Source organism: Haliotis cracherodii, unplaced genomic scaffold, assembly GCF_022045235.1.
Source record: "Haliotis cracherodii isolate W230 unplaced genomic scaffold, xgHalCrac1.p SCAF_8, whole genome shotgun sequence".
Taxonomy (NCBI): domain Eukaryota; kingdom Metazoa; phylum Mollusca; class Gastropoda; order Lepetellida; family Haliotidae; genus Haliotis; species Haliotis cracherodii.
In genome coordinates this window covers 23080583-23096814 of record NW_027266341.1, presented here as the reverse complement: position 1 = coordinate 23096814, position 16232 = coordinate 23080583, and the positions used below count along the sequence as shown (strand labels likewise).

Here is a 16232-nt window from a genome sequence, read left to right as displayed (position 1 = left end):
GTGACAGAGGTCACGGTTATCCAATCAAAACGAATAAAACAAGGTCAACCTTGTACGACACACGTGTGACGTACGGATTTAGTATCTTACCACCTGTATCTTCACCACGTGGGTAATAATGTGTTTTATCTACCATTGTATAACTGAGTAATGAACATGGTTATATATTTCTTGCTTAGGTCATGTACTGGTAAATATATTTCTATATATGTATATTATAAGTATAAATGTTACTCTTGAGAATATTACTTTGGAAGTGCTGTCTTATTTCATTTTAAAATGCAATTTACCAATGTTGAGAGATCTTGCAGTTTTTCATGGCTATGGGTAAGATTCTAAACTATACTCACCATCTAAAGAATCCCGAACCAAAGAAACGCGAACCAAAGAAACAGAAGTATTTACGTAAAGATATGTTTCCTATGGGTACAACTTAATGAAAAAACTAATGATCAGTCAAGTGTTACCACAGAATGTCTGTATTCTTATTATGATATGCTCCACGTGATTTCCAAACTTGTGCAGGATAGTGGGCCGAGACAAATGGTGCATCTCTAATCTTGAATCTATGTCACATGTGATGCGTTCGTTATCGTCTGTTCAACAACAAAACAGTATGTTTGTTTGTGCATCGAATCAATCTAATATATTTTAAATATGAGAAATTTTTCATATATTAACCAACATGTATGGTATTCAAGTTTCTTTTTGCAGAGAGTATATATTCATTTGATATTACTGAAACTTTCAGTAATGGGAGAGACCCGTGTAAAGTGTGATTGAGAAGGGTTTTACACCGCTTTTGACAATATTCCAGCAGGGGACACAAGTAATGGGCTCCACATAATGTACATTTGTGGGGAATTGAATAATCAGCTATTACTTTAACTATTAGGCTACCCAGCTGCCCATATTTGATGGTGGTGTTAAATAGCACAAATTGTACAGCTCCCCCTGTGAAGTATTATTTATTTGTATTATCAAAACAAACAGACCACCTCCGTGGTCTAGTGGTACAGCATCCACCCTGAGAGCAGAAGGTCTGGGGTTCGATCCCTGGCTGCATCATACCAAAAGACACTATGGGATGGTACTTGTTGTTACCCTGTCTTGCGCTCGGCATTAAGTGGCTAAAACAAGGACTGGCCGGCTTGGAGTCAGTATACTGTGTCTGAGTGGGGTATTCATGTTAAACTGCGGCATGGTATCTCAGTGGGCTAGCACTATAAATCAGCATCAGTCCAGACTAACACACATGCACACACACGTGCCTGCACGCTGCTGTATAAATGCAATAATCTTGGACGCGATGTTAAACTCCATTTCACCTCACCTCAAAACATATTCCTGAAGATAGGTTTCAAGAAGTCTTTTGTTAGATCTGAACAGAATTTAATTATTATTGTACAATGCCTATGTTTCAAAGTAATTTATTTTATACCAGGAATATTCAGTACATAGTTAAGATGAAATTCATGGCAGTTGTTTAAAAAATATATGCAAGTAATATAAATTAAAGAATATTCTGGTTTTTGTAATGCTGTGACACAAGGTAAAATGTTCCCATACAGCTCAGGTGATTTTTCTGGCATAGCTTGTGTACATGTTTATTGTTCTGACTATCTTCTTACAATAATACAGTAATATCATTCTTTGCTGGTGCATATCAATTTTCCACCTGTTTTGATGATAGTCTTGGCAGATTTTGTGTATCCATGGCAGCCATATTAGATTTCAGGTCAAACAGTTAAAATTTCAGCTCATTCAACCATATAATGCTGTGTTTACATGCAATCACTTATCCATCCCCCAAACATACCCGATGTGAGAAATATGGCACCCTGGGAATTACTGCTGTATTTTCCGGTTTACAAATATTTAAAGAACTGTTCTGTTACTATTTTGACTCTGATACTTTATTTATTTTTGTTTTTGTTTATTTGTTTGTTTTAACATCGCACTCAGCAATCTTATACTTTAAACAGTGAAGTCTTGATTATGATATCAATTGGTGGAGAGCTGGTTAATTTATGCCCGAAGTCCTAATGGGTTAGTGACCATAAACACAGCTAGCCCTCAAAATATTTCTCTTCCCCTTTAAATGAGGTACCAGTCCACATCAGCCCAACTGCTTTAAACAGAATATGGATTTCTAGAACGTGTTTGGAAATGTTGTTTTTGTGATGAAAAACTATTAGAACTGCTTTAAAAATATTCAAGTTGCTTGAAGGGTGGAATGAAATTGATGAAAATTACAACTTGCCAGCTGGGATAGTGTCTGACAGCTTTTTTGAGGTCTTTATGAATTTTCACTAGCCTTGTGCTAACCTGGTGTTGCATGCTGATATCTGCAGTGCTGTATCTTGTCAAAAAGTGTAATCATTAACTAAAGGTGAAGGTAAGGTTTAGACAGGTATCCTCGGGTACTCAGGTCGGGTGGGTCCTGAGTAGGACCCGGGTAGCCATGCATGCACAGTACAGCCCCGCCCATGGTTAGTCACGTGATATATTGTTTAATGACAAAAAACTCACTATTACTCAGTGGTTACACTACAAGTCGCTAATGTTTACAATTCTTTCTGATGATGCACGCATGTTCCTTATACTTGTGTGTTTGAAATTCGGCGTACACATGATCTGATTGTTTGATACATGTATCTAAATAGTTTTTGCCAGGGCATTCAGTGGGTACCCTGGTTGGATCGGGTAATAGGGGGCCGAGTACCCGGGCAGTAAATTAGGAATCATCCCAACTCTAGCTGGGACAATCCATATTTACTACCTGACCTGACCCCCCTGTTGCCAAGAGTTGGGTTCAAAATGTCGAATCGGAATTGTTTTACAGGATCATTGGCAAAAGGTTTGTCCCTGGCAACATGTTTAAATTGATTGGTCATGCATACACTGAAGCTAGCTGAAGCTTTGTCTTTATTCACACATATTAAAGTCAGAAGGAATGCCAACATCAGTGACTTGCAGTGTAACCATGGAGTACAAGTGAAATTTTGGTCATTTAACATTATACCGCGTGACAAACCATAGGCCCGGGTAGTCCTGTGGGAACCCGGGTCCTTCTCAGTACCTACCTGAATGAGTACCCAAGGTGTCCGTCTCAGCTGAAGGTACAGCACAAAAAGCTGACTAAAATGGGGATCAGATGGACAAAATGGTCACAGAATGAAATGCACCAGGAAAAATACTCAGCTGTGAATCTTGTAGAGATACGAAACATTACAAGTTATATTGGTATAAACAAGTGCATAATAACAGAAAACTGTTCAACAACAAGAATGCAGAATTTTTTTTTATATTTTCCAGTTGGCTATAAATAGCATTACATTCACTGTGCCCACTAGCCTAAGTTTCTGCCCTTCAATATCCAATCTTCGATCTCTGAAATTTAAAAACAAATTATTCCTGGTTGTGATTCTCACTCTTCATCAGTGTTTGTTGACACGGCTTGCCTTGTCATCTAGAACCCCATAATTCACTGCGTGGAGTTGACCTGTGAAGATCCGGGGTAGAATAGGTCTTCACCAACCCATGCTTGCCATGACAAGTGACTAATAGGATCGGGTGATCAGCCTCGCTGGCTTGGTTGATGCATGCTATTGTATCACAGTTGCGTGGTTCGATGCTCATGATGTCAATCACTGGATTATCTGGCCCCAGACTTGATTATATATAGACAGCCGTCATATAGCTGGAATATTGCTGAGTGCGGCATTAAGCAACGAGCCACACTCTGTATGGTATGGCCCTTGACTGGTTGCAACATATGACCTCACCATAAATTACCATTAAAGTACAGCTTCCAGTGTTTTTCCATTAATTTTCATGTTCATGCTTGAAAGCTTGCATTAGTTAAATTCCACTGTCTTAACAAGAAATGGCTTAAATCTGAGATCTCATGATGTTTATGGTATTCCTTTACGAGACAAATCCTAAAATCTTAACATTTTTTACCTAACATCATTTTCTCCAAATTAGATTTTCATATTTATGTTGTGTTCTTGATGGTATTACCCTATGGAGATTAATGTGGGTTTCCGTAACTTAATCAAGGAAATTGAATATTATAGCAAAAGTAGAGATTTTTATATTGACATTTAAGGTTTCTCACTAACTCATGGTGAGGATGTTTAGAGAAACAGAACTTCTCATATTCTGCTTCCTGTCTGTAAAGGATGGCATACCTCTTATATACACCAGTTATGTAGATAATGTATTAATCAATACCTGGTTGCCATTGCTGCCAGACCATATTTGTATTCCAAGACTTGTTTGGGCGTCATCAAACTACCATTGATTTTCTATCAATGTTGCATTATATAATCAGTACCTCATAAACTGATAGAAGCCGAGCTCCTAACTTTGTCTCACATCGATTTGTATTTCTCAAAAATCAATGTGATCGTTTACATATTTTATGTTATTGATGGCATTGCTCGGCACACAGGTTTTAGCTTCAAACTGCTATTGATGAGAATGGATGTTTCAATGAAATCCATAATCAAATCTTTAATGGAATCTGGAGAAACGTTATATTGATTCATGACTATTTGCAAGTCTAACAAATGTCAAAAGTTTTAAAGATTTCCATTGCCAATTAGACTGCTGCCTTTTGCATTTCTCTTCACAAAGCATGTACGTATGCTATCTTTTATATACCACTTTGCATTTGATAGTAATAGTCTGTGTTCAGGTAGGGAGAGACTGATACTCATTGTTTGTCAGACACATAGTATTCAACATTTTCACAAAACTGTCTATTTTTCTGCTTCAAATGTTCACATTTTGATAAAATATTGTCTTAGATTTGTTATACCAACACACCTAAGGACCAAAATAATGGTTATTTAGGTGCGTGGTCACACCAGGCCTGATCTTGGTATCCTTATCTTAAGTTGAGTAGTATACTATTAATGGACTATACTTGCCAACTGGCAGTCCCTGCAAGTTTGATTCAAGTTGTTGAAACTGGACTTTAACTCACTGTTTTATCCATGAATTGCGTAATGCATAAAGGATTCATCACGAGTGCTTTTTAAATTTTGGGAATATCAACCAAGTCTTAGTTAATTGGTATTTGCAGAACCTTTGGCGAGTATTTTTTGTGTATTTAGTGCATTTTAGCTTGCTTAAATTTATTACAAACTAGTACTATAATATCAAATGTTCAGGTGAGCTGTAGAGCCAGACAGCCATATTTTTAATTGCATATAGTGTGACACCATTTTGCATCTGTAATCCTTTAAGCCAATTTAAAACAATCTGACAATCAGGACCCAGATACAGCCTTCCTCAAATTAGTACCTTGTTAAAAAACACATAGTGGCATAGATGGATTGTTTCCCTCAGGTAGACGTTCTAATGAAATTGTCAGATTTCTTTACAACATTAGGATGTGGGGAAAGTAAGTTAATTCAATTCTGCAGTTTATTGTGTTGATCCCTAATTAAAATTCTCCTCAGGGTTCTAATATGCTAACATCCCCACCAATTCAGACTCTGTTAGACATGTTCAGTGATGTGCCAAACAGCTATTCTGTACTTGATACTTGTATATAAACTTGTTTGCCATTGTGAAAATTTCCCATAAACCCCAGCAGTCCAATCCTCCGGAAATCTTTTATTGCGCTGAATAGATGGCTTACGCCAAAAGGTTGCGACTCGTCTTTTGAAAGGACAGAGCTTAGTGCTGTTTCTCATGCTCCGATCTATTTATGTTTTTCATTTTGCAAACACATTGCTTGGTTTGAAAGAACCAAGACCTGTCTGACATTATATATGTAGGTCAACGGCAAGTTTTTCTTCAAATAAGACTACACCTACCTGAATATGTAAACATTGTATAACTTAATCAATAAAGGTGTATGGTCTTGCATATGATCTTTGATGGATGCACACTGTTGTACACGTTTCCCAGAGTTAGACTAAAGGATTCTGGGATCCTTGATGTTTTCAGCTAAATTTGAATCTATTGACCTTAAATCTTTACCTTTAACATTAGCGTTAACATATCAAATACCCACCTTCAATAAGCATCAAATGTCCATCAAGATAGCAATTAGATCTTTTCTTCCCGTCTGTATTATATTTTAATTGTAATCAAATATTTAGAAGCTTAAGTTGCAAATCACAGTTGGTAAAGTTGGCTAGTCTTTAGTAAGTATCCATTATTGGAAACTTCAATCACCTGGAAGCTTAATACATTGAATTTTGAATTACCACTCTGACATCAAGTAAGTCATAATTTGAGAAATAGACACACCCAAATATTTTATTAATCTCATTTGTACAACTTTTCATACACTTTAAAACACAGATAACAGTACACAAGTCATTACCTATGGAACTACCAGAGACTATGAATATACTATATCATGTAAATTATTTACCATGAAACTAAACGACCTCACTCATGAACAAAACATGGGCATTGAAAGCGTTGTCATAAGCAGTTACCAAATCATGTCTTATACATACATATTGACGCTGCGTACATGGCCTCATTGTCTGGAACAAAAATAAAAGTGAGAAATTTGATCATATGTATTGCTTAGCTGAAGTAAGACCATCTACGGTAGCCAGACAGCTATTTGTGTCATAGTAATGTTTCAATTATTTAAGACTATTCTCTTGCTGACAGAAGCATAAGCTATGAAATTGATCATACAAGATATGAACATAAAGAAACAACTTCGCACAAAGCAACAAACATCTGCTCGTTAAATTCACCTGTTCAGGTAATAAGCTTATGGAGATAAGGCTTGTCTTTCATGCCTCAACTGATGCGATATCTGCTCCAAAGGGTTTGAAAGATAAGAACCAGTCTCTAATAAGATAGCTGTATCTTTGAATTTGGGGGATGCCACTAACTTCTTTTCAGGTGAGCTTGTGCCATCCATAAATATGTTTTGTGGAACTTCTAATGTATTGCCTGGGAATCTAATATATTGCCTATGTATATGTACAATTAAGAAAGTTTAATTGCTGGAGATGTCTGAGATGCTATGCCATTGGCTAAAATAATAGACATGATCCTACCTTTATTTATTTGATACTATGTAAATAGACAACTTCTATATTCAAATCTTTGTGCATCATGTCCAATAAGTAGGTAATAATGAAGATGTATATTGTAAATTTGTTTAATTATAAGTATCCCAAGGTCTCTGGACTTTTAGAATGTCAACATTACTCCTATGCTAATGACAATTAAAGAAACTATTTGCTGTTGATTCATCACCAGTTTGCAGATATTTAATTACATTACATTACATCTTTAAGTGTTAGTGTGTTGGTGGGGTGGTCGGTTGGCCTAGTGGTTAAAGCGTTTGCTCATCATGCCGAAGACCCAGGTTCGATTCCCGACGTGTACAATGTGTGAAGCCCATTTCTGGTGTCCCCGCCGTGACATTGCTGGAATATTGCTAAAAGCGGTGTAAAACCATACTCACTCATTATGGTATTTTGGGGATATATAAGATTTTTAAATATCAAATGGGGAAAATTGTATTTTGTGAGTGAACTCTGAACAAAGTCCAAAACTATTTTCTCTTCTGTTTGCAGGTTCTTCATTGATTGGCTGGCAGGATTGAGCAAGTAGGTTATTCCTTTATACAACTCACGTGCAACCACATGGGGGTTCAATATTCTGGCCAGCTGAATCAATCACCATGTTTTGTGATCTTGACAATTATTGATTTAACCAATGGCTCTTAACTAGTTTTATGTCTTGTCAAAAGAAAATTTGTAACTTAATGTAGTTAGACAGTTTCAGAACTGATGCTTTGAAACAAGCTCTTCTTGAACTTGAGGTGGTCTGGATTAGATTTTAATAATTTTGAATACCAAATTTGCTTTGTGTTTTTGTTATGAAACCCCTCCAGAGGCATTATCACTTGGTTGTAATTGAGATCTAATGATATATGTGTTGTGCATAATGTACCCCCTTTTTATTAGCTGATGTGGCTGAATACGAAACAGGTTGACATCACTTCTGATTTGATTACTTGAGAATTTTTTACTTGTATCAAGTTAAGCATGTTTATGATTACAGTGCTGAAGACTTCTGACAAGAAACAATGTTTTTATAATGATAGTGGTGTTTGATCTTGTGGAATCTCAAATCTAGACCTCTTGACCTCAGAGCCTCCAGGCGGTCTCCGAGTAAGGAAACCCAATTGTCTGATTTAAGTGGAGAGGGGTAGAATAACTGAAAAGATGTTTTCATGCCACAGACAATATTGAACTACTTTTTATGATGCCAACAGTAATGACATTTGTTGCCACATGTTGACTTGTAGAAACTTTCAACAATGCTATTTCCATACGAATATTAAACAACCTGTCTTAAGTCGTTCTATTACTCTTTGCCATCTTATGAATATCCTGTAGAGTATGTAAGCATATCTGTAAGCCTTCTATATGACTCCGGGGGCACGGGTAGCCCAGTCGTATAAGGCGTGGTGATTCGCTGTGCAGAGTTACGTCCCTTGGGCACGACAGAAACCTATCATTGTGGGTTCGAATCCCAGGTTCGCCCCGATTATGTTTCTAGATTTGTCAGCACCATACCCATGCTCGTGGGTTTCACCAAAGTGGTAAACGTCTGAGACCTGCATCACTTCGGTCTTTCCTCCCACATTAAGCTGACACACCGTGATATAACTGGAATAATGTTAAAAGCGGCGTTAAACCCAACTCACTCACTCACTCACTCACTCACTCACTCACTCACTCACTCACTCACTCACTCACTCACTCACTCACTCACTCACTCACTCACTCACTCACTCACTCACTCACTCACTCACTCACTCACTCACTCACTCACTCTATGAATCCACTTTTGATAGATATATTCCTGTTATTCCACTTGAAGACTGAATGTGACTAATAGCCAGATGAGGAAAGGAACGATATTTCATGTTGTGGAACCAACATTTGAAATTCATTTAAAGTTGAAAAACGGGGTTTTCGTGACAGTATGAAATATCTGGGTTACCTATCACAATTTGAGTAGTATTTGTGTCTGTATATTATAGATAGACCATACCTTAATAGCCTTTATAGCCAAGTGGAAATTGACATGTTTAATAACTGCTATATATATTTTTTAATTTTATCTCATATAATGTTCATACTTTCCTTATTACTATATTTTTCCCAAGATATGAAACAGGATAGAGTTGTTGCCTCGAGAAAGTTTCACGCCACTGAGTTTTCCTTATGTTACTATAGTATAACTGGAGACCAGACAGTCACACCTAACAACACAGATGACGTGTAAAACCAATTAACAAGAAAAACACATTTTATCCAAAACGTTTCACACTTGAATAGCTTGCGCTTCATCACCAGCAAACCTTTAACTTGCTTAATGTTACATATCAAATTATCCTGGCTGTTTGGGTATTCTTAACTTGTTCTGATAGGACTTAATCGGAGAAATGATAGCTCCCATGACGCCATGTTTGTGTAAAATGTGGACATTCTGGTGATGTAATGGCCAGGTAAATGATGTTGTGAAAGAGTTTGCGGATTCCCTATTCCATCAGCTGTATTCCAGCTATGTCTTTATAACGTGTTGGGGCGGTCGGGTAACCTAGTGGTTAATGTGTTCGCTCGTCACGCCAAAGACCCGGGTTCGATTCACGACATAAGTGCAATGTGTGAAGCCCATTTCTGGTGTCCCCGCCGTGACATTGCTGGAATATTGCTAAAAGGGGCGTAAAACCATACTCACTCACTATAGTGTTTTGGGGATATATAAGATTGTTTAAATATCAAATGGGGAAAATTGTATTTTATGAGTGAACTCTGAACATTGACAAAAGCAGTGTAAAACCATGATCACTCACTATAACCTGTAAATAATGAAGTCTGGGCCAGACCAACCAGTGGTTGATATCATGAGCAAATATCAATGATGGGGGTACAGTCAGTTAAATAATCACCAGTTCATATTAGCTCTTACAAGGAAGTGGTGCTGTCAACCTATGGTGTCCTGGAATGTTTGTGAATGTTTGTGTTTGTGACAACCTTGGAGCACCGATACTGAGCTCGCTTTATCAGATGCAAAATGATATGGTACCTATCAAAATATCAGACCAATATATAATATAAAGTGAAATGTACAGAGTTCCTGAAAAACTCAAACACTGTTTGAAAATGGCTGCATTGACAGTCGTGCAAGGATGAATATTATATACTCTGTGGGGATTTCTGGTTCAGATAAGTCCTGAGCACCCACCCTATGCTTGCTGTACGATGTGACTAAATGGATCAGAGGATCAGGCTCTGTCACTTGGTTGATTGAATGTCATTTGATCTCGATGACATGGGACAGTGCTCATAATATCAATCATTAGTTTGTTTGCTCTACACTTGATAATTTCATACCGTCATCACCCGTGAAGATTCCGGGGCAGAATAGGTCTTCAGCAATCCATGCTTGCCATAAAAGGCGATTATGCTTTTCGTAAAAGGCGACTAACGGGATCAGGTAGTCAAGCTCGCTGACTTGATTAATGCATGTCATTGATCCCAATTGCGTGGATCGATGCTCATGATAAGTATCACTTGATTGTCTGGTCCACACTCGATTATATACAGACAGCCATCATATAGCTGGAATATTGCTGAGTGCGGCATTAAGCAACAACAAAAATCATACCGTCATCATGTACCGGGAATATTGTGTTATTGCAGAACATTGAGTGGTTTATTAAACAATAAACAGGATTATTAATGTTTAAAAAGGAATTGCTGTGTTAAATGTAAAGCCATTGCAATTGATTGAGTCTTGTCTATGTATAGCCCTTGCATTACCGTTAGAATTACCCCTGTTAACAGATAGATTAAATCATTTAGGCTGTCTCCGTGCAGTCTAAATACTGATAGTTATCCAAATTAGCCCTTAGGTTAGAACAAAGAAATGGGTCATTGAAAATGTAGGGGCAGTCGGGTAGCCTAGTGGTTAAAGCGTTCACGGTTACAATGTGTGGAGCCCATTTCTTGTGTCCCCTGCCGTGGAATATTGCTAAAAGCAGCGTAAAACCAAACTCACTCACTCAATGGAGCTCATTTCAGGTTTAAATAGTGAACTCATTGACTTGACCCTGCTAAGATTCAAAGGCTGAATGTTTTAATACTGCATACCTATACCAATATCAAACTGTTACTTATTTAAAATGGTGATTATTGACTGCGGTGGTGTTAATACTTGGATGATTGACCAATTAAGCGCATTCACCTATATTTATGATGATAGGGTGTTACGTTCCGCCATTTGTGTTCTGCTGGTCCAGATCGTGGCTCTCATGGTGTGCTATAAGGTGACTGATTCTTATCTACTGTATATTGTTATGGCTTCAGTTATAAGTACATTAAGCAATGAAGTGTTGAATGAATGGACTAATTAATGCAGGACATGTTTACCCCCTTCATGAACACCTGTTGTCATCAATGATTTTCAGTGATCCATCCATGTAATTTTTTACAGCTATTTTGCCTTTGTTTCGGCAAATAATCAAGATTAGTTATTCTCTAATGTTGATGATTTGTTTTAGATATAGGTCAATACGTTCCATATAGTGTCATGTAACAATTTTTTATTGGAGGCAGTGCAATTCTGTGTGCAGAGTTGCGTCCCTTGGCTATTCCAGGATCTGATGATCATGGGTTTGAATACCACCTTCCTCGAGGATTAGATCATTCATTTGGGAGCTCAATACCCATGCTCACAGATTTCACTGATTTGGGAAACATGTAGGACTGGCATCATAATAGGCTGATCACACAACTGGAATACTGTTGAAAACAACATAAAACTCAATTTTATACACAAACGTTTCGTGTTAATAGCTCCTGTTTCCAGACAATCAATATTTACAACCAACCTGACTGTATGGTCCATTTGAAAAGCATAATACTATTGTCATTCATTTGCTGTGTTGATAGAAGCTTTCACAAAAGGTTGCGCACAACTTGACAAAGAGGCAGAATATGTTAGTAACTACTGAACAAGCACTATCTGAAGTGTGTACATGAGTACAGGACAGAAAGGCACCATGCTCTAATGATTACAACTAAAGATGTATTCATACTTCTGAAAATAGTCAAGTCATTAACTCTGTTTAAAAGCTGCTTTCAAGACCAGATTTCCTTAGAAATCAATTTTGATTTTTGTCAGAAAGGTATTTAAAATGCAAGTTTATAAAGGAAATGTTCTCTTTATGATGTGAAGCCTTTTCTTGAATGGTTTTAAGTTCTTTTAAGTTCTTTTAATGCTTTTCATGTTGAACAAAAGAGAAATTATTCTTGGCTGAAGAGTTTAAGATCTTTGTGTCTACTTTTAATGACTTTAATGAAAGGTACTGCATTATTTTACAAGGAAAATAATGTTTCGATAAAAGGTAAAGTATGCTGTCAACGAATCAAGGCCAGTTTATACTTCATCATATCCAATAAATATTGTCATAAATCAGTAGAATTGAAAATATATTTTTAAAGCCGTTTTGGATATTTGAAAGTCATTCTAAAATACTTTGCTTGTTTTGTAAGATCTTTGAGTAAATGTAACTAATGGTATGCGAGTATGGATGATCTGCTTTTTTATTACTATTGTTTTGTAGCTTACATAATATTAAAAGTCATCTTTGATAGTTGAAAAAGATCAACTGTACATTGTTTGAAATTAATAAACAGAAAAATATGAAGAGGTCTTTGCGAAACAGGAGACCAGACATTGAATTCAGCTGAGTAGCTACTTGTAAGATATTAGATATTTTTGTATTCACTGAGATCGGGAAAGCTATTGTTTGCCTTGACACGGATCAGAAGCGGGGAGAAGTGTTTGGTGTGTCATTTCTAGGATGTCCTCAGGTAATTCTATTGATTGATGGTGCTCTTAATCCATACTTGACTATAAAAACATAGCAATTATTGTTACAGTACGGATCATTTCTGTTTAACATCAAGAAACCATAGAGACGGATGTGAAAATTAATGATTTCTCCTCCTGGTTCCTTCTGAGCTTAAATTTTTTTGTTTAGATTTCAAAGAGCCTGAAAAAAGGCATTGTTGTTCAAGTGGTAGTGCAATATCATACAGAGAATATTATCTGACCAAGGAAGATGCTTTTGAGGTATACATTGATTCCGCAAACAATGAGGAGTAGGTTACATATCCTTATTAGGGTACGGTCAGTGCCTACCTTGTTTCCCTACACTATTGAATTAGTTGGATGGAAGATAGGTTAGAATAATAGACGACCACAAGAGGAACAAATCAATGTGTAATCGGCCATCAGACGTGGAGATGTAATTATTCTTGTCTTTACATATTCAGCATCACACTAGGGACTTGATTCAAGCCTATGGATTTTTCCTTTGCAAAAGTTTATTTAGAGCAGTGCAATTGGTCATGGACTAAGGCATCAGTAGTTCTTAAGATGGACAACACATATTTAAATTGAACACTTGATAGAGAATTTGAGCATAACCATCTGGAGTCAATGTTGTTGATTGTTGCTACTGACAACATAAAACATAATTTTTATGTGGCTTTGTTTTTAGAAAATCTTATTATGTTTCATCAGTTGTAATAGCCCTTTTGATTGAGGCAAAGGAAAATGTTTTAAAAGCTGTCTAAATTTGATAGGATGTTGGGCTTGATATTTCCTGTATTTCAGCTTTTCATGTTGTTCATATTCATTCAATTTAGGAGTTAAAAAGTTGTTTCTAAAAATGTCATTTTGCCTTCCGCTGGAATATTTGATTGATCAAAGTACTCCATTTTTATGATCAATATGGAAGCTTGGACCTCCTGCAAGAAGATTGCAATTAAGACATGTTCACCCTGCAGATGTTACCATTTCCTTGCAATTACTTTAGTACAGTTTGGGGGCTATTTTTATGTGTTATTTTAGCGATTACAGAATAAATATTTTGCAATTTATTTATAGGATTAAAGCTTTATTTCCCAAATCAAAATGATTCCTCTGAAACTGCACTTATTTTCATAGTGTGGATGAAATTGAACTTCCTAAGAAATGAGTTTTCCATTAAACTTGGACAATCGTTTTACAAAAACATTTATGGACCAGGTGTGAATGACACTTTATTTCTTTGTCTTTAATATAGGGTTGATGAGGATATGAAATACATCCGAACTTTACAAGTGACAGCAAAATGATTTTCTGTTTAACTTCAAACATGTTTTAAACATTATGGTGTTTTTGTTAATCTAAATTTGTCAGTGTAAATGGCACATGTGTATATAACCCTGACACATGACCCAGACACACAGATATATACTGTAGTTTCTAAGCAACAAATTACCATTTGTCAGTATCAACTGTCGTAGAAGCAGTGCCAGTAGTTTCCCGGCCTGTGCCCCCCAAGATGAATCATTCATAGTGGTATTGCCATGAAGTAACCTACAAGTTCACAGCCGTAGTAGTCGTAAAATTGCTTTGTGCAAGTGGGCCATTCTTGTTAAGAAGACAATCTAGAATTCTGTTTGTACACTTTTTAGACAGTATCCTTGTCAATGATTGGTAGTAAAGGCTATTCTGGTAGTCAACTGGTTCACTTTTTGATGTAGGTGATCTGATTTTCCACATAGGCACATTGATACTGATATGTTTTGATCATGCAATATGGAAATTCATACACAACCAAAACAATCCTATGAAAGCATTATTTTTATTTTATTAATGCAGACAATTTATCTTTTGACAGCAAAGATAAGATTAATTCTAAGCCTTGACACAGCATGAATTTTAGTGTTAACCTGTAAGGACAGCAAGTCGCAACATCAGCGGAACAACAATTTGTCAAATGACATGAACGATCTTCAGCTATGACATCGTTTCTACTGTGACGTCATTCCGACCTCACGTCACAATAAGATTCAAATGACGTCATAAATGCCTTCCGGATGACGGAAACAATACACTGTTGTCGCATATGTGATATGACCGAAGGGCACATATGATTTTTATGAACCCCAATATGTTTGCCCTCATAGGTAATAAGTACCTGTATTGCACTCTTTTGTTCAATTCTGGATGTAAGGGTGAATTGCCTGTATCCTATGAGAGCCAACTAAAGTAAATATAAAACATCAATGCCAGAGAATAACCAGTCTAGATTATCTGCTGAAAGATTCCATTGGGTGTAAAAGGCAAAATAGCAGTGAAAGGTATATGAATGGATTGCTGAAAATCAGTGTCGCCAGATGTTTGTAGTGGAGTCATAAAACATATTGTAATTTATTTCAGCAAGTGAATAATCGTGTATCAACACAGAAAAAAACATGTATAGTATCGTCATATGAAAGCTCACAATGCACTGATATACCCATATAAATAGTCACTACTACCAACCAGCTGCTATTAAATATATCCCATGTTGCCATAAGTGCATATATTTTCCAAGTACAATAAGTATATACTACGTAATATTCAGCTTTTATTTTGAAATTTGAGACTTTCATTTACTGTTTGTAAGTCTTCCCATCTTGTGATAGAATTATAGCATAAAATAGTATACTGGTACACTAAGATGCACCAAATTGATTTTTGAACATTTATTTGCATTTAAATTTGACAATTTTAGAATTTAAAATACATCTTGGTGCTATCTCAATTAAAACTGATAAAGAACTGAGTCTCAGATAGCACTTTAAAGATACCTTTGAACAGATTTTAAACTTTAATACCTCTGTTTCATACTAAATAGTTATCTTTATTGTATGTTTTGAAGAAAATTAATTATTCAACAATATAAAGTTGAAGCCATGGTTGATTTCTTTAACATTTTTGAAACATTAATGCATTAAACTGATAATGTGGTAAAACTTTCACTGATAATATGGTGTGTGCTTGTGCTCCGGTCCATGTGATATCAATATCGTCATAAATTCAGGGAAGATATCCTTCTTCATTAAACTTTCATCACAGATGATTGCAAATATCGTAAAGTGATAGGGATTATTTTCATGGTATCTTGGCTGCTACTTGACTGAGTACAACTTGGATATAAAATTGAAGTTTAACGCGCAGAAGGTTCTTAGATGTTGGCTCAATGCCAATTTGATAGGTGTTGGGCATTCAGTTATGGCAATTTAAGTGATTTGTGATGTATATGTTAAACACCATCAGCCACCTTGTCCAAAACTTTTGCAATAATTGTTCTCATCCTTGTGTAGAAAAAATGT

At 36.3% G+C, this 16232-nt stretch overlaps 1 protein-coding gene across 8 annotated transcripts in view; it reads left to right on the top strand.

The window, feature by feature from the left end:
* Window positions 1-16232, top strand: part of LOC139450021 (protocadherin-9-like) — a 168959-nt gene that overhangs the window by 100170 nt on the left and 52557 nt on the right. For all 8 annotated transcript variants that reach the window (XM_071231650.1, XM_071231641.1, XM_071231643.1 and 5 more), the window contains one exon: window positions 7575-7607. The gene's annotated coding sequence lies outside the window, so the exon portion shown is untranslated. The remainder of the gene's footprint in view (window positions 1-7574; window positions 7608-16232) is intronic.